Source organism: Nilaparvata lugens, chromosome X, assembly GCF_014356525.2.
Source record: "Nilaparvata lugens isolate BPH chromosome X, ASM1435652v1, whole genome shotgun sequence".
Lineage (NCBI taxonomy): Eukaryota > Metazoa > Arthropoda > Insecta > Hemiptera > Delphacidae > Nilaparvata > Nilaparvata lugens.
In genome coordinates, this window is record NC_052518.1 from 61,886,295 (window position 1) to 61,900,080 (window position 13,786).

Consider the following 13,786-nt stretch of genomic DNA (forward strand, 5'->3'; position numbering starts at 1 on the left):
TTTTTGGCCTACCGTAATATTTTTGCACATTCTTAAAAAAATGATACCCCACTTCATCATAATATAATGTGACGGGGTAATAAATAATATTTAATGATATATAAATAGTATTTAATAATCAATAAAAAATATTATTTATATATAGACTAGTAGTATCAATAAAAAACTTTTATGGAGAAACAACCAAAATAAATTCCTGTTGCCATATTTATAATAGAAAACAATCAAAGCAAAAGATTCACGTTTTCAATTATTTTACTGACCTGGGCAATAGTAATTTTAGTGAAACCCTTCATACTCCAATATCGCGATATACATCATCTACTTCTGATCAAAGAAATAATGAGACTATAAAATATTATTCATTGACCGAGCAAAGCGAGGTCCAAGATTCAAGTTGACAGTTTTGCTTTTCTCTTGATGTGTGTTCCGCATTTACAGCGAAACACTGTATTTACAGCCTGGTTGCACAAAATCCGGTTAAATTTTAACCGTGATTAATTTCACGAGAACCAATCAGAGAAGACCTTTTTGATGAGACGGCTTCTCTGATTGGTTCTCGTGGAATTAATCACAATTAAAACTTGACCGGCTTTCTAGTTTTTGGAAAATTTAATTTGAACGTGGACTATGTCCCATTTTGGCAAGCAAATTTTCCAACTCCAGCTGTTTAAAGTATAGAACTTAACTAAATCTCGAGCTCGGAAACCGGTCCTTAATGCCCTTAGGCATTAAAAACCAATTTGCAAAAATAGACGAAATACAGCTGACTCAATTTGTGTTTTCTTCAGGATAATAATATTATGAGAGTAGAAGAATTTTCTCCATACTCCAATATTACCTACTTGCTTTCTTTGTAAGGGCTACTCGTATTTATATAATATTGAATGTAATTTATAATCCAGCTGACAGTTGATTTGTTTTTTAATAGAATAACTAGTGACCCCTGGGTTATAGAACTCGCTCATGAACTGTTGTATTGATCTCTGAAATCCGCAATTTGTAATTATACCCTGATTTAATGAGAATTATTATGGAAACAGTTAAATATCTCTTTTACAAGTAGTATGATATGACATTAGGTTCCATGGGGATCCTATTCCAATTGAAAAAAAACTACTTTCTATCGCTTCAAAACTATACTCATCCAACTTCATTTTTCAAATAGGAACGTGGTCATATGATACATGATTTCGATACAGAATTTAAAAAGAAAATTAATGACAAAACCTGCACATATATCTGAAAACGTTTCAATGATCTCAACATTAAAGATAATACTAATAATTAATTGATCGAGCGAAGTGAGGTCTAAGATTCAAGTCGACGGTTTGGCATTTCTCTTAATGTTTAAATGTTTATATATATTGCGCATTTACGGCGAAACGCGGTAATAGATTTTCATGAAATTTGACAGGTATATTTATGTTCCTTTTTAAATTGCGCGTCGACGTATATACAAGGTTTTTTGGAAATTTTACATTTCAAGGATAAAATAAAAGGAAAAAGGAGCCTCCTTCAGTGAAAATCAGACTATAGAATTTTTCATCATAAATCAGCTGTCGAGTTGACTAAATTGCATGCCATGACGCATGCAATTCAATATCTCTATGTAACTTGGTAAAAAATTAGCATCTGTGTAGACTATAATTGCATGCCTCATTGAATACAATTTTTATGCACTATTAAATAATAGGATGCAAAGAACTTATAACAGCTCGTCTGGGCGCCTAGATGTCTTCTGGTTTTCTCGCGCTAAATTCTGGAAAGCGTTATATGTTAATTAAATCTTGTGTAAGCATGATCTGATCAAATAATAAATAGTTAGTGTATCAGTGTGGATTTGCTTATGGTTTGGGACGTCGTTATGACTGCGCGAGGTCTACTGTTCACAGAACTACTAGTGATACAAAAATGAAATATATGGGTACCTACATTGAATAATCGAGTGTTAGTAAACACTAATAGTAGCTCTACTCACAATTTTAACACTGAACAAAAAAAAATTGTCATAGAAAATTTGTCAATGTCATAGCAACTGCTATCACAATTAGTATTATCAATTACGCGTATTTACCCAGTCAATAGACAGGCAGACAGACGTTAACATTAATATAGAACTTATAAATGAAATAATTATGTTGAGTATTATTCAGCTGAAATCATGTGTCGGCGCATAAAGGACAGTCAGTGTGATACCAGCCTGCCAAATAGCATCAGCTTTTTTAAATGAATTGAAAAATTACATGAATAGCATCTAATTAATTCCAGCTGACTGAATGATAAAAAAATCGAAACAAATTTTTCTTCTTAAGCACTTTCAATGTTATTTGTATATCCTGAAAAAGGACGATGGAGTTAGGTCCGCCGCAAAGTAGACCCACGTTAATCCACGAAAAGCAACCCACGCTGTGGAATGTTTTTTAAACCATTGCTATAAAATTATTCATAATCAATCAGCTGACAAGTGATTATTCATTGCATGTGTTACACAGATGTCTAGAGAAGCCTATCAATGGTTTACAAAACATCCCACGGCGTGGGTTGCTTTTCGTGGGTCTACTTTGCGGCGGGCCTTAGTGAACTCTGCTGTCCAACGAACTTGACCTGTAAAAAGGTTCAAAGAATACGTGTTCAACATTTGAAGCTGATTGATCAATTCTCTCTAATGTTATTGTAGAACATACAAACAGATGGACAACGACTTTGGCCTTCAGTAAGTCAAAGGTGAGAACTCGCTAACGCTCGTCAATAAATCATTGCAATTGTTTATTTATTTTATTACTCAGTGAAACCTGGGCCCTGTTTCATAAAACTTATAAGGCACGTAATACAGGATCACCATTCCAATTACATGCTCAATACAGCTGATAAAATCAGCCGTTCCTGTATTACAGGACTTTTTCATAAAACTTACAAGTCCTGTAATAAAGGAGAATCACCATTCCAGTTACATGTTGAATATAACCGATAAAATCAGCTGTTCCTGTATTACAGGACTTCTAAATTTTTATGAAACAGGCCCCTGATTGTATTTCTCAACTTTCAACATTATTTATTATTTGATGTTGAGCATGCATTGTAAAATGTCTTATTGCAACAAAAAAATTTCTGTCTCATCATAGAAATATGAGAGATACAAAAAGACAGATTCAGAGTATAATTAACTTTTAAACTTTCTTTTAGAAAACTCAGAATACATTTTGAAAATTCAAATTTCCAATATATTTTTTAAGCTTTCAAATGTATTTTCATTTCTGTCAAGGTATTGTTTACAAAAATCAGAATATATTACTTTTGTAAATTATAAATTCACACAGGAGGTGCTAGAATGGAATAGGATAGTAATAATCAATAACAAATTCGAATAAATTCAAATTAATTTTATTTATCAAAGATATAATATTATTTGCTACAACTGTATTTGCTTACATCGTAATACCTGTCTTACAGACAGTAGTTTCATAAACTTGAATACTTGGCTAAGATGAAATACTAGCTTAGAATGCATTTCAGTTCCCTCAAACGCGATTCTTATTGTCCTGTTAGTGTCATCCCACACTCATCCACCATTACCCTCCATATCATGGTAACAAAACACCATATATCAATTTTATCCACTGTCCTCAGTAGCCTGATCTGAAAAAATAAATTGATATCAGTACCAGAAATTTAATATAATTTTCTTTTATCTTGGCAGCCACCAACATTTGTGACATTAATTGCATCAAAATTGTATTCCAAGAGCAGTATATCACGACTTATACAAGATGCTAACATTTATTATCATGAATGCAAAGTGGATGCCGGTTCAGTGGTGAATGCCAAGAATGGCTTCTCCAAAACTTGAAAGTAGACTATAAAACTTGAATACTAGGGACATCATGACAAATGCTCTATGTTTAATCTACAAACATCATATAATCCACTGATGATGATGTCTGTTGCTATGCTATACTTGTTAAATTGAATAACATTTTGTCCAAATGCTCTTTGTGGGTGGAGTTAACTTTATTGTATATAAGAGTACTAAATCTTATTATATTGAAGTTGCCAATCTTTATTATATTAAAGCCACATAGACAAGAAATTCACAGCCAATACGGCTGATTGTCACGGACAAACAACCTCGAAATCAATTAGGGAACGTACTGGAGGCTATGGGAAAACCTCCAAATCACGAAAATTTCACCTCCTGGCCCCCTAGAGACCACCAAATTTTTTCGACATTTGAAATCAGCATCGCACAGAAAATTCGATAAAAGCTTTTTTGTTCAGCCCCCGGAGATAAGCCTATAGCCATAGTTCAATTTCAACCGAATTCAAATGGGGACCCGGGAAATTGAGTTTTCATCGAAAATTTGAAGTTTTCCCAAATACGAAAAATTCCCAGCCAAAACTATAAGATCGCTGTGAAAACTGAATACCAAATCTGTTGCATACTACACTGGAGGCTACGGGAAAACCTCCAGACCTTCCAAATTTTTCCCCCCGGCACCCCTGTACTCGCCCAAATATTTGGGACACATTTAAATTTGTTTCCCACAAAAAATTTATTTCAAGCTTTTTTGTTCAGCTCGCCAAGTTAAGTTAATAGCCATAGCTAAATTTCAACCAAATTCAAATTGAGTTTTCATCGAAAACTGTGTGTGTGTGAGAGATCTTTGTAACGTGTCGCGCCTTTCCTGGCATCATTCCAAGTTGTTTACTGACCAGCAGCTGTGATCTAATTATTGAAGAAAAAGAAGAGGAAGGAGGAGGAGAAGAAGACAATTGTGCGGGCGGAGCCCGCATCCCAGCCGGAGCGCGAAACGCGGAGCCTGCTACCCAACACTATATAGTCACAAAAGACAATTGGGCGGGCGAAGCCTGCCTCCCAGCCGGAGCGCGAAGCGCGGAGGCTGCTAACCCACCCTATTGGGGGTGCAGGGGGCGAAGCCCCCTGCCGAGCGCGAGTTTCTAAAGAGTTGCTAAGTGTTCTAAAAGAACACTTCCAACTTCATGAGTGTAAATCTTTTGATCAGACCCTTGTCTGATTCAGCCGCCTTCATTAAACTATTCTACTATGAGATTTGTTGAAGAGTTTTCCTCTCACATAGAGCATTCATTTTATAGTGAGATATAAGACACTACAAATGCCAAAAAAATGTTTCTTATCCATTAGATTTTACAGTAACAAAATTCAGGTAGACCTACTTTATAATGCCTGAATACAGGCGAAGTCATAGAGGTCTTTCTTTAAGCTAAGGTAACTTTTCTCCATTCTATACAGGTAAGTGGTTATACACAGTCAAATCCTGGAATGTGACAGAAATTAATTGTTGATGAAAACATCTGAAGGCCACTTTTAATACGTCAGAAATAAAACCTCCTCTACTCAGTTACTCAGGCACTTATGTATACAGCAAGTTAATGAACATTCCGTTCTTATAGTCCAGTCAAGAAAAGGCTATAAAGGGGAATGTTTGGAAGACAATAATTTTTGACCCTACAGTTCTGTTTAGGGTAGTAAGGAGGTAAACATATCAAAAGTCCCCACACCTACCCCATGTGCTAAGGGGGTGTGGGTGGTTCAAAGGTACCATTTTTTGGTTTCTCGCATATAAATCTAAAACTATGAATCTTACGTACATAATTGTTATTTACAAAATTTAAGCTTACATAATTTCTTACAATATTCATCTCACAACTTTTTCTATGCGGTATCTTCTCTAGTTTTCGATATATCCTCTCTTGAAGGTGTAACATTTTTGAAAAAACATGTTTGCCTCCAATATATTTCAATTTTTGCTCTTATAACTTTTTAAAAATCGATGGGAAAAATTCATGCTGATTATGAGCTTATAACGCATTGAATTGTCTTCAATTTGATATATAATTTCACACTTATACGCATTTCCCTATAACTGTTGCAGCAGCATTAGTGTTGATTGTGAAATCTCCATTTTTTCAACAATAGACCAATTGACAAAGGAATTTGGAGGGAATGTTTTAGACACAATTTTTGACTTTGCAGCTTTGTTAAGACTAGTTACGAGAAGAACATATCAAAATTCCTAACTCATGTGGTAAAGGGATGAGGGTGGTTTGAAAATTGCATTTTAAGCGTTTTGCTCCCACGCTCTTATCTTGAGAACAATGTTTCAACTGACATAACTAACTATTCAAAAATGAAGCTTAATAAATTCTCTACACTTTTTGTTTGCTGGAATTTTGTGATATTCCAAACAGTTACCAAGATATTCGCTCTTGAAGGTGTGTAATTGTTAAAATGACAGGTTTTCATCCAATGTTTTGCTCTTTCAGGGCTTATAACTCTCCAACAATGCATCATAAAAACTGATGCTTATAGAGCATTGAATTCTCTTTGAAATGATGCATTATTTCACTATTCCAAGTTTTCCTTTCATTGTTATAGCAGCTTCAATGTAGGGGGTGAAATTTTCATTGCTGCAACAATTGATCGTTTGAAAATCACATTTGAAGGGGGGTGTCTGTGAAACAATTTTTGACTTTGCAGCTTAATTTGGACCAGTTAGTAGGTGAACATGCCAAAAGTGTGCATCTTTATCTCCTCTGTTGAAGGTGTGGAACCGCTGAGTGAACACTTGTTGCAGCAATGAAAATTGCACTTTTCTATATTTACCTCCTTAAATACCCTAAACAGAACTGCGGTAAGAAATTGTCTTCCAAACATTCCCCTCTATACCCTTTTTTGAGCATCCATTGCCTGGACTATTATAATTAGCTTTAGTATGCTGCTTGATAGGCCATAAATTAATAGTTAATACTGTTACTATTGACTTGACAGTTAGTAGTAACAGTTGATAATAATTGTAAGAAAAGCATAATAATGTCTCCTCAAATATTACTTACAATTGATATGATGGGCAAATGCTTTCCTGAAAACCACACATATTGAATAAGAAGATAGTCACATCATACAAGGTGGACCTGAAAAAACATTTTAATTTGCATTTTAATTCAGGTTTCCAAAAATTCAACACTCTTGTGAAAAATCATAACTTATTACTCTTGAAAGTTTTAAATTTTTGGAGAGATGAATTTAGAAGATTTCCTTCTCTCTTTGAAATTCAATGGATGGGACAGGAATAATTTTATCTGTCCGCCAGTTATATTGGACGGGAATTGCAGGAAACTGAAAAATTAGGCGAACCAAAACTTATGATTTCTTGATCATCCTCAATGGATCAGAAGGTGAAACACTGATCAAATGAATGTAACCTATAATTGGTATAGAGAAACAAGTTTAAGACTATCTGGAAATATTTCTCAGATCTTATATTATGTTATTTTATCATAGATTGGATTATTTCAAACAGTTGAGGCAAAACAACAAATCTGTGCGGTGGGGGGGGGAGGCATGACCCTCTTGTTCCAGAAAAAAATTAGTTTGTTACTCATAAACATAATAAGTTAATAGAGTTAAAACACGAGGAGAAAAATTAATGTTCTTGCAGCTTACTGAAAAATGTTAGGAATCATTTTCTTTAGCTCACTCATGGATTTCCAGAATTAACTACAATCTCAGTAATCACATTTTTATAAATGAATCGCTAACCGCAGAAAGGAAACATGTCCAACTGATAGCATTGTAATGGCGACGTTTTGAATAAATCATTTAGGCCTACTGCAGGTTTAGGTTTTATCAAGTGTTTTGTCTCTCCTGTAAAATTATGAAAACTGGACATGGTGCCTTTCTGCGGTTAGCGATTCAGATAGGTTCACAAATATTATTTAATGGATTGAATTTTATATTATTAAAAAAATTATATTCAAACTATGAATGATTCATTATAAGATGATAATGTACTAATTATTGTATGAATCAATGAACTTTTTTGAAACATTAATTTCTTTTGATAGAGTCCTGTTGAAAATATAAAACTTTCTGAGCTCACGGGGGGTCCATGCCTCTATGCCCCCCCCCTGGAGCCGCCATTGCCTCTAGGCACACATTTATACAACAAGTTAATTAACATTTCGTTCTTATTAGTTTCAGTATGCTGCTCGATAGGCCGGCCATTAAGGCTAGGGCCACATGAGCGCACAAAGTGCGTCCGTTGCAACTTACTTTTTGACGTCCGTTGTAGAAATACATAGAAGTGAATTGGTGACAACACACGAGGTACGTGCATACCAAGTAACGGAAGTCGTAACGGACGGTGATTTTTGAACTGCGTCGAAATGTTACAATGCACGTCGAGACATGCAAAAGTTATTACTTCGTCTGGTTCAATTGCGTAAAGCCAACTGACGTTGACACACCACACTCAACGCTCGTGTGGTGTCATTGGCGACGGCCGCAAAAAGTAAGTTGCAACGGACGCACTATGTGCACTCGTGTGGCCCTAGCCTAATAGTTAATAGTAATTGTTACTAATTACTATTGATAACTATAACTAACTCACAGTTAATAGTAACAGTTGATAATAATTGTAAGAAAAGCATAATAATGTCTCCTCAAATATTACTTACTCTGATCATCACATCATACAAGGTGGACCTGAAAAAACATTTTAATTTGCATTTTAATTCAGGTTTCCAAAAATTCAACACTCTTGTGAAAAATCATAACTTATTACTCTTGAAAGTTTTAAATTTTTGGAGAGATGAATTTAGAAGATTTCCTTCTCTCTTTGAAATTCAATGGATGGGACAGGAATAATTTTATCTGTCCGCCAGTTATATTGGACGGGAATTGCAGGAAACTGAAAAATTAGGCGAACCAAAACTTATGATTTCTTGATCATCCTCAATGGATCAGAAGGTGAAACACTGATCAAATGAATGTAACCTATAATTGGTATAGAGAAACAAGTTTAAGACTATCTGGAAATATTTCTCAGATCTTATATTATGTTATTTTATCATAGATTGGATTATTTCAAACAGTTGAGGCAAAACAACAAATCTGTGCGGTGGGGGGGGGAGGCATGACCCTCTTGTTCCAGAAAAAAATTAGTTTGTTACTCATAAACATAATAAGTTAATAGAGTTAAAACACGAGGAGAAAAATTAATGTTCTTGCAGCTTACTGAAAAATGTTAGGAATCATTTTCTTTAGCTCACTCATGGATTTCCATAATTAACTACAATCTCAGTAATCACATTTTTATAAATGAATCGCTAACCGCAGAAAGGAAACATGTCCAACTGATAGCATTGTAATGGCGACGTTTTGAATAAATCATTTAGGCCTACTGCAGGTTTAGGTTTTATCAAGTGTTTTGTCTCTCCTGTAAAATTATGAAAACTGGACATGGTGCCTTTCTGCGGTTAGCGATTCAGATAGGTTCACAAATATTATTTAATGGATTGAATTTTATATTATTAAAAAAATTATATTCAAACTATGAATGATTCATTATAAGATGATAATGTACTAATTATTGTATGAATCAATGAACTTTTTTGAAACATTAATTTCTTTTGATAGAGTCCTGTTGAAAATATAAAACTTTCTGAGCTCACGGGGGGTCCATGCCTCTATGCCCCCCCCCTGGAGCCGCCATTGCCTCTAGGCACACATTTATACAACAAGTTAATTAACATTTCGTTCTTATTAGTTTCAGTATGCTGCTCGATAGGCCGGCCATTAAGGCTAGGGCCACATGAGCGCACAAAGTGCGTCCGTTGCAACTTACTTTTTGACGTCCGTTGTAGAAATACATAGAAGTGAATTGGTGACAACACACGAGGTACGTGCATACCAAGTAACGGAAGTCGTAACGGACGGTGATTTTTGAACTGCGTCGAAATGTTACAATGCACGTCGAGACATGCAAAAGTTATTACTTCGTCTGGTTCAATTGCGTAAAGCCAACTGACGTTGACACACCACACTCAACGCTCGTGTGGTGTCATTGGCGACGGCCGCAAAAAGTAAGTTGCAACGGACGCACTATGTGCACTCGTGTGGCCCTAGCCTAATAGTTAATAGTAATTGTTACTAATTACTATTGATAACTATAACTAACTCACAGTTAATAGTAACAGTTGATAATAATTGTAAGAAAAGCATAATAAAGTCTCCTCAAATATTACTTACTCTGATCATCACATCATACAAGGTGGACCTGAAAAAAAAACATTTTAATTTGTAGCTTCTATACAAATATAAAATTTCTTGAGCTGTGTCTCACCACTGTTTCAATAGGCCTTACATTACAATAATGACACAAACACACAAAATCTTCAAACTCAATTATTTAATTCTATGTAGCCTATGCCAGATACATCTTGTATGTATTCTTAAAATAAGATTGACCATGATATAATATACAGTTAAAGAATAATAATTAAGTTTAGGTAACACAAAGTAACTCATTAACCAAAGCAATTTTTCAAATCTTTCTAAAATGTATAATTATGTAACTGATATATTATTTATTACTTCTTAAAGTCCAACTTTGTATATGGAAGTTAAAATTTTCATGTTTTTAATGTATATGACTATTGTCAATGCTGACTGTTGTTTAGCCTGTGACAAATAATAAAATTAATTGAATTGTATCACAGCAAACATTTTAAATAAAAAGTTTGTAGGCTATCTCCACCACAATCGGAAAATTGATTTTAGTAGTTTGAAAATAAAGAACAGTAATAAATCCCTGCATTGATGGTGCAAAGAGATATTTTTATCAGCAAAATTTCTAAAAGCCATTGTCTATAATATGAACAGTAGGATCCCTGAAGGTGGGCTAGGCCAACAATAGTTGACAACAAAAATCTAAAAAAGTGAGGTCCACGTTGTAATAGCAGTGTTTGATTAGCAATGGCGTTGCTATTATCATTGTTTATCATTCGAAAAAGCAGATAGCACTACGGCCGCTATTCCATTCTAGCTCCGCAATGTTGCCAAATGGTTTTTCAACAATGTGGAAGTATAATTAATAAACAAAATATTTAATCTCAATCATAAAAATTTATAAATTACCGAATTGAAATAATCATTGAAAACTATATTTTCTTGACGAATAAAATATAATTTATTATTTGAAACAAGAATGAACAGTTGATATACCAGTATTAGGCTAACTATCGACTATAGAAGTCAGTTGCAAGGCTGAGAATCGGCAATGCTGTTCCGCTATATTTCTTTAATACCATTATAACATGGACCTCACTATAGGCCTATAGGGTAGTCGGAGAGGCCTGTGTAAGCCAATACTACTCAGCCTGTACTGCATAGCATATCAGAAATAGGCCTATAGCAATAATCTGACTATCAAACAGACTTATTAATGGAAACCTATTTTCAACTTTAAATTTTAATAAAGGAACATATTATAATAACAAAATTTAGGTCTACTCAAAATATGTTGCCAAGATATTGTAAAATAAGGCCGTAGGCTAATGCATACGACCTACCGTACTTATTCGTTTTTAAAAGAGTACTGTAGCCTAGTCATCAGTGTACAATATGTCAATATCATCATTTGACAAATTACTTGAGAAATAGTTTAACCATGTTTCATGTCTAATTTTTTGTATAATTACATTATAAATTGAGTTATTTTACAGAACAGTAGCTTACAAATTTCTATCCTAACCTAAGCTGTAAATAACTAATAGTGAGTAGGTTTTTGATTCATTCAAATTTTTCAAATAAGTGCAGTATCTCTTGAGTTTTTAATTTATTGTGATATATTCTGTGATTCATTTAGAGTATAAATTCAACCTTCAAATATTCAAATCATTATTCCTGGACTGAAAATCAAGTTAGTGCCAAAGCAGTGTGTGATCACATAACCTCAACTTTTGGACAACATTAACATTTTATCAAAATTTTTGGAGAGAAATAATACAGGCTTAGCCTAGTTTTTCCTCCAATGACATAATTGTATTATGATTATAGTGTTTTATACAATAAATGAATAAATGAATAACCCTGACTTACCTTATTGCACTATGTAGTTATGTTAACCACATAAAAAGCCAAAATGTTTTTTGGTATATTACTAAACTATGAAAGCTAATTTTCAACTTGAAATTTTAATAAAATATAACATCAAAGCTTTGGGTTTAACGGTTCCAGCAAGCAGCAATTGAAGATCAACAAGGAAGAAACCCATTGCTTTGTTTTTGAAGATAATAATTTAGTTTAATATAGAAAGAAGTAGAAAAATGTAGAGAGACAAAGCTGGCAAGAATGTTATAGGCAGCGCTAGTATCAATCTTCAAAACGTCACGGATCTAGTGTATATGCTATATATAAAATGATGACGTTCTATGTCGACCGAATGCCTAGTGATGACGTATAATACCTTTGTTTACAATGTCGTCCGAGTGGTTTGTCGTCCGAGTGGGTACCCACCATTCAATCTGTAATAATAAAAGTATGATTAATATTATAATCCCAGCATTCATTATTTTAAAATATATATATATATATATATATATATATATATATATATATATATATATATATATATATATATATATATATATATATATATATATATATATATATATATATATATATATATATATATATATATATATATATATATATATATATATATATATATATATATATATATATATATATATATATATATATATATATATATATATATATATATATATATATATATATATATATATATATATATATATATATATATATATATATATATATATATATATATATATATATATATATATATATATATATATATATATATATATATATATATATATATATATATATATATATATATATATATATATATATATATATATATATATATATATATATATATATATATATATATATATATATATATATATATATATATATATATATATATATATATATATATATATATATATATATATATATATATATATATATATATATATATATATATATATATATATATATATATATATATATATATATATATATATATATATATATATATATATATATATATATATATATATATATATATATATATATATATATATATATATATATATATATATATATATATATATATATATATATATATATATATATATATATATATATATATATATATATATATATATATATATATATATATATATATATATATATATATATATATATATATATATATATATATATATATATATATATATATATATATATATATATATATATATATATATATATATATATATATATATATATATATATATATATATATATATATATATATATATATATATATATATATATATATATATATATATATATATATATATATATATATATATATATATATATATATATATATATATATATATATATATATATATATATATATATATATATATATATATATATATATATATATATATATATATATATATATATATATATATATATATATATATATATATATATATATATATATATATATATATATATATATATATATATATATATATATATATATATATATATATATATATATATATATATATATATATATATATATATATATATATATATATATATATATATATATATATATATATATATATATATATATATATATATATATATATATATATATATATATATATATATATATATATATATATATATATATATATATATATATATATATATATATATATATATATATATATATATATATATATATATATATATATATATATATATATATATATATATATATATATATATATATATATATATATATATATATATATATATATATATATATATATATATATATATATATAT

The 13,786-nt window shown here is 30.6% G+C and overlaps 1 long non-coding RNA gene across 1 annotated transcript; it reads right to left on the minus strand.

Annotated features, from left to right (window-relative positions):
• Positions 1 to 3,368: 3,368 nt before the first annotated feature.
• LOC111051977 lies at positions 3,369 to 12,335 on the minus strand. The gene is made up of 4 exons (XR_005573429.1): positions 11,924 to 12,335; positions 10,073 to 10,100; positions 6,877 to 6,954; positions 3,369 to 3,639 (listed from the first exon to the last, which is right to left on the minus strand). It is a non-coding gene; the product is annotated as an uncharacterized LOC111051977 (long non-coding RNA).
• Between the last annotated feature and the right edge of the window lie 1,451 nt (positions 12,336 to 13,786).